The 7,014-nt window shown below is 35.2% G+C and overlaps 1 long non-coding RNA gene across 1 annotated transcript; it reads left to right on the top strand.

The window, feature by feature from the left end:
• The first annotated feature begins 984 nt into the window (after positions 1 to 984).
• On the top strand, positions 985 to 6,687 carry LOC128665915 (uncharacterized). Its single transcript, XR_008403197.1, has 3 exons — positions 985 to 1,012; positions 1,120 to 1,166; positions 6,612 to 6,687. It is a non-coding gene; the product is annotated as an uncharacterized LOC128665915 (long non-coding RNA).
• The last annotated feature ends 327 nt before the right edge of the window (positions 6,688 to 7,014 follow it).

The raw sequence follows: 7,014 nt of genomic DNA, 5'->3' as shown, positions 1-7,014 counted from the left end.
CAAACAATGGGGCTGCTGTTAGGACTGAACGCGGCTTTTTTGCAGGTGTTAGGTTTTTTTCAGCTCAAAACAGCCCCATTGTTTTCTATGGGGGAATCGTGCACGAGCACGTTTTTGAAGCTGGCCGCGGTCCGTAAGGCAACTCTGGTATAGAGAGTTGAAGTTGCGTTAAATATGCTTTACGCTCCTTTTTTTGGAGCCTAACGCAGCCATTCTGTGAACTCTCAATACCAGAGTTATTTAAAAGGTGCGGCCAGAAAAAAGCCAGCGTTAGCTGCGCGGGTTGTTACTGACAAAACTCTAAATCTAGGCCATAGGGTTTATTTTATAGGTAAGTATTTAGTTTTAAAATAGGAATAATTATTTAATTATAGTTATTTTATTTATATTATTTAAATTATATTTAAGTTAGGGGGGGTGTTAGTGTTGGGGTGTAGACTTAGGTTTAGGAGTTAATGATGTTTGCGATGTGAGGAGGGCTCGGTTTAGGGGTTAATAGGTAGTTTATGGGTGTTAGTGTAACTTTTTAGCACTTTAGTTAAGAGTTTTATGCTACAGCGTTAGCCCCATAAAACTCTTAACTACTGACTTTTAAATGCGGTACGAGTCTTGACAGGAGTGGGTCTACCGCTCACCTTTTTCAAAGACTCGTAATACCGGCGTTAGGAAAAATCCCATTGAAAATATAGGATACGCAATTTACGTAAGTGAATTTGCGGTATGTTGGAGTCGTGGAAACAAAGGGAGTGGTACTCCTGTACTTGCCAGACTCCGTAATACCAGTGGGCGTTAAAAAGCAGCGTTGGGACCTCTCAACGCTGCTTTTTAAGGCAAACCGTAAAACTCGTAATCTAGGTGTTAGTATTTATTAATTATTTTTTCTCATTTTATCCATATATGTTTTACAGCATCTACTAGTGCAGCTGCAAGATATGCTGAATCTGCAGCAGCAGATATGCTAATTGGAGCACCTGCCACGGTAGAGCCACGGTAGAGTCACATTAATAGACAGGTATGTCTGTTAATGTAATCTTTATTTTAATTGCTAACATCCATATAAATTAAAAATTACATTTGAACTTCACATGTATTGATTAAAAATATTTTTTTATATTTTAGTGGAGGAAACTTTGGACCACCTAAAACATCTTCTATATCTTCACAAGGTAACAAATTTAATAAAACACCTTAATGCTTTAAATGTGCTCCCTTAAAGGAACAGTCTTATCCAAAATATTTATTCATTAATACTAAAAAAATCACTATATTAAACAACACTGTTATATTAATGTGCTTTTTCAATCTGTGATTGCCTAGTATCTTAGGCCTAGATTTAGAGTTTGGCGGTAGCCGTCAAAACCAGCGTTAGAGGCTCCTAACGCTGGTTTTAGGTTACCGCCGGTATTTGGAGTCAGTCAGGAAAGAGTCTATACGCTCACTTTTCAGCCGCGACTTTTCCATACCGCAGATCCCCTTACGTCAATTGCGTATCCTATATTTTCAATGGGATCTTTCTAACTCCGGTATTTAGAGTCGTGTCTGAAGTGAGCGTTAGAATTCTAACGACAAAACTCCAGCCGCAGAAAAAAGTCAGTAGTTAAGAGCTTTCTGGGCTAACGCCGGTTTATAAAGCTCTTAACTACTGTGCTCTAAAGTACACTAACACCCATAAACTACCTATGTACCCCTAAACCAAGGTCCCCCCACATCGCCGCCACTCAATTCAATTTTTTAACCCCTAATCTGCCGATCGCCACCTACGTTATACTTATGTACCTCTAATCTGCTGCCCCTAACACCGCCGACCCCTATATTATATTTATTAACCCCTAACCTGCCCCCCACAAACGTCGCCGCCAGCTACCTACAATAATTTACCCCTAATCTGCCGACCGCAAAGAGCCGCCACATACATTATAGCTATGTACCCCTAATCTGCTGCCCGTAACACCGCCGACCCCCTATATTATATTTATTAACCCCTAATCTGCCCCCTCAACGTCGCCTCCACCTGCCTACACTTATTGACCCCTAATCTGCCGAGCGGATCTCACCGCTACTATAATAAAGTTATTAACCCCTAATCCGCCTCACTCCCGCCTCAATAACCCTATAATAAATAGTATTAACCCCTAATCTGCCCTCCCTAACATCGTCGACACCTAACTTCAATTATTAACCCCTAATCTGCCGACCGAATCTCGCCACTATTCTAATAATGGATTAACCCTAAAGCTAAGTCTAACCCTAACACTAACACCCCCCTAAGTTAAATATAATTTAATCTAACGAAATAAATTAACTCTTATTAAATAAATTATTCCTATTTAAAAGCTAAATACTTACCTGTAAAATAAACCCTAATATAGCTACAATATAAATTATAATTATATTATAGCTATTTTAGGATTATATTTATTTTACAGGTAACTTTGTATTTATTTTAACCAGGTACAATAGCTATTAAATAGTTAAGAACTATGTTAATAGCTAAAATAGTTAAAATAATTACAAAATTACCTGTAAAAATAAATCCTAACCTAAGTTACAATTAAACCTAACACTACACTATCAATAAATAAATTAAATAAAAATACCTACAATTACCTACAATTAAACCTAACACTACACTATCAATACATTAATTAATTAAGTGTTAGTTTTTTTTTCAGCTCAAACAGCCCCATTGTTTCCTATGGGGGAATCATGCAAGAGCACGTTTTGAAGCTGGCCGCTTCCGTAAGCAACTCTGGTATCGAGAGTTGAAGTTGCGTTTAAATATGCTCTACGCTCCTTTTTTGGAGCCTAACGCAGCCATTCTGTGGACTCTCAATACCAGAGTTATTTAAAAGGTGCGGCCCAGAAAAAAGCCAGCGGTAGCTACGCGTGGTCGTTACCGACAAAACTCTAAATCTAGCCGTTAGCATCTGCAACCATCCCCCCTTATCTCAGAGATTTCATATTTGTAAAACTGTGCTCAAGTAATTTTATTTATAATACATTATATTAATATAACATTTTTGGTTATACAAAGCTGATTAATGGTTAGTCAATGCATTATCTATATTTTAAACAATACAAAATTGGGCCTGACTGGTCACTTCAATATACCTATTATTGTAAATTTAGAGATAAGTGAGAGAAAAATCAATTTCATGTGTGCCATATAGTTAATCTTGTGTAAACATTTAATCATTAATTAGAAGCAATGCAGGTTTAAATAAGGAAAGGGTGTGGTTTAGTCATTAAAAACTTACATAGCAGGCTAAAATTATAGAAAAACATTTAACAATATACAAAAACTTTAGAAACTGCTTAAAATGTACATTTTAAATTACTCTGTCTCTTTAACTACTTGTAAATATAATATATGTTTTTAAATATATATTTATTTTAGATACTGAACATGCACGCAAAACAAGTTATCAGGAGACCTCCCTTGCGCTGAGAGAGGTGCATGAAACATTGTTCATTGAGGAATCCCTGGATATAATTGGAGACCTTGGGTGAGATTACATATGCAGCGCAGGTTTCAGCGTCACTGCTGAAACCCGCGTCGCCTGTAATTTCCCCTCATAAAGTGCCGTAAGTCGGATAAATTAGCAATGTCCAGAAATGTGCGTAAATACACATTTCTGGAGTCGCAAGTGACTTACAGCACATTAGAAAATGCCGTTGCCTAAGAAAAAAAAAGAAAGTTAAATCTCCCTTAAAAGTCTAACACAACCTCCCAAAAATAAACCTGACACGTCAAAACCCCTATATCCGCTATCACCCGCATATCGGAACTAATAATACATGTATTAACCCCTAAATCTGCCAAACCTAACATCGCAAACTACCTAATAAATGTATCAACCCCTAATCAGCTATTCACCCACATCGCGATCTACCTAATAAATTTATTAACCCCTAAACCGCCATTAACCCACATCACAATAAACCTAATAAAACTATTAACCCCTAATCCGCAATTAACCCACAACGCAATTAACCCAAGAAAACTTAACCCCTAATCTACCATTAACCTACAACACAATAAACCTAATAAAACTATTAACCCCTATTCCGCCAAACCCACACAACGCAATAATCCTAATAAATCTATTAATTCCTAATCCGCCAAACCGCCACAATGCAAATAACTAATTAAATTACTAAGCCCTCTAACCTAACACCCCCTAAATTAAACCCAATTACATAAATTAAAAATTACTAGGTTACAATTAAAATAAAAGATCTAACATTACTTAAAAATAAAAACCTAAAATTAAATTAATTTAAGATTACAAATAAAAAAAGTCTAACATTACATAAAATAATAAACCAAATTATCAAAAATAAAAAAATTAAACCGCATTCCTATGAAAATAAAAAAGCCCCTCTAAAATAAAATCACCCCCTAATCTAATACTAAACTACCAATATCCCTTAAAAGGGCCTTTTGTAGGGCATTGCCCTAAGTTTAACAGCTCTTTAACCTTAAAAAATTCTAATTCCCCCTCTAACAGTAAAACCCCCCCATCCACCAAACCGCCCAAAATAAAAAAAACTAACATTAAAAAATCCTAAACTACCCATTGCCCCTAAAGGGGCATTTGTATGGGCATTTCCCTTAAAAGGGAATTCTGCTCTTTTAAGAGTGCCCAATGAATTCCTAATCTATAAAAACAAAAAAACCCACAAAAAATATTAAGCATATGTTTGCAAATAAATGCTTATATTTAAATTTATGTTCCTATTGTAACAATTATAAAAATTTAATTTATTTTTTTATTCTTTATTTGTTTTGTTTAAGTTTCTTAACAGTAATACATTGTGTTAGGAAATGCTTGTTGTTCACTTACAATGCATAGCCATATACTACAGTTTTTATATGTTTATTAACATTCCCTAAACATGAGGGAGTAAAAACGTTAGAAATAGACTTAGCATTTATTTCAATTTTGTGAGTTAGTGTCTGCACAACAATATTGCTTAGCATATTTAAACTTTAGAAGTCCAAAACAGAGCCAAGTGTGCAGTCTGTAGTTATAGTTAATTACATAATATTATCTTGAAGAACATTTCTTACATCTATTTGGTTTGATTTTACACTATGTTTTGCAAAATATGTTCACCAAATTTAGTAAATATTTTTTAGACACACAAAATAATAAACAGCTTTTGGGTAAGTTAAAACTAAATAGTTAATATAACATAAAATCCATAAACATCTATAGCATAAAAAAGTACATGAAAATGTTTATTGTTCAAATACTGCCTGAATATACTCAGCTCTTAGCTTGGACTCCCCTTGCATCATTTGGCTCTATGGGTGCTAATTTATTATAGTTCAAAGAAAAATTTAGGAGCACCGAGTCTGAAACAAGTTAAAATACTTTATTGAAAATTATTGTAATTTACACAGGGTCCATTGACCCCCGGGGTAAAACTCGAGGGAATTTAGGAAAAGAATATGCTGGCTGACATGTTTCGGCTGAAACGCCATACTCTTAGCTACATGCAAAACATTTTACATAGGATTAACTTAAAACCAATTCCTCATACTCCCATTGGTCGCAAGGTACACACTTTCTAATTATTAGACCAATCGTAAGGCAAATAATGTTTGCTAACTCTTCCTCTATGCGCTGTTCGATTCATACAATATTAACCATTAAGAACCTTGTTTTGCTGAACATTTAAAATCATAAAAGCAACCTGCTATGAACAGGGAAGGTTTATTTTGTGGTGTGCATTCAATTTATATATATTTATATTTATACATACATGCATTTCTCGGGTGTATGCCTCATATAATATTACTATGTGCTATCTGCTACGTCTCCTCATTTTGGCTGCTGCATTGTATACTAAACTTCTATTACTAAAAGAAATAAACAGGTTTACTCTATTATGTGAACTCAATGCATATATCTATACATACTGTATATATACAATTATCTGGTGTACACCTCATGTGGTATTACTTTGTGCTGACTACTTACTACTATGTCTCCTCAATATAGCTGTAGTCTTATGCACTGCCAACCTATTACTTAGAGCAATGAACATAAACAAAGGGGTATGAACAAAAGGATGTATTTATTACTGAGTACTCTCAACAATATCCCCAGATATGTAATATAGTGAGGAACCATTTCCTACTTCTATTGCCAATAATGGGCTACAGAATACAGTGAGGAATGGAATAAAATATAGTCAGCACAAAGTAATACCACATGAGGTATATTTGTCTTACGATTGGTCTAATAATTAGAAGGTGTGTACCTTGCGACCAATGGGAGTATGAGGAATTGGTTTTAAGTTAATCCTATGTAAAATGTTTTTGTGGCTAGGAGTACAGAGTTTCAGCCTCTGTCAGCCAGCATATTATTTTCCTAAATTCACTCAAGTTTTACCCTGGGGGTCACTGGACCCTGTGTGAATTACAATAATTTTCAATAAAGTATTTTAACTTGTTTCAGACTCGGTGCTCCTAAATTTTTCTTTGAACTATTTTCCTATGGCCATAGTGAGCATGAGTACTGACATGTACCTGCAGGAGGTTGGTCTGCGGTTGGCAGTCATTCAGAGGATCCGATGAAGGAGCAGGTGTGTATTCACAGTTTACAGCACACCGGACAACAACGCAATCGGAGAGAGGCGGAACTACTCTTACATAGAGGTCTAGAAGCATCAGAGTACCGGAGGTTGATGGAAGTAATTTGAGCTGAGACGCTCCCAGTGGAGAGGAACTAACGCTGTGAGTACAGCCGGATGGCTGCCTGTCTCCTTTGCATAACAGTGTCTATTGTTATATATATATATATATATATATAATATAATATATAATATATAATATATATATATATATATATATATATATATACAGTATATACATACAAGGATCATTGTATTGATTGTCTTGGGGATTTAACTAACAAACAACAAAACTGCTAAATCATAAAGTATTGATACCAATATAGATGTATGTATCTCTATAGGGGAGTTTTGCATACCTAAATGAAC

This window comes from Bombina bombina, chromosome 7, assembly GCF_027579735.1.
Source record: "Bombina bombina isolate aBomBom1 chromosome 7, aBomBom1.pri, whole genome shotgun sequence".
Classification (NCBI taxonomy): domain Eukaryota; kingdom Metazoa; phylum Chordata; class Amphibia; order Anura; family Bombinatoridae; genus Bombina; species Bombina bombina.
The sequence above is the reverse complement of the archived record's forward strand: the minus strand, read 5'-3'. Positions and strand labels throughout refer to the sequence as shown.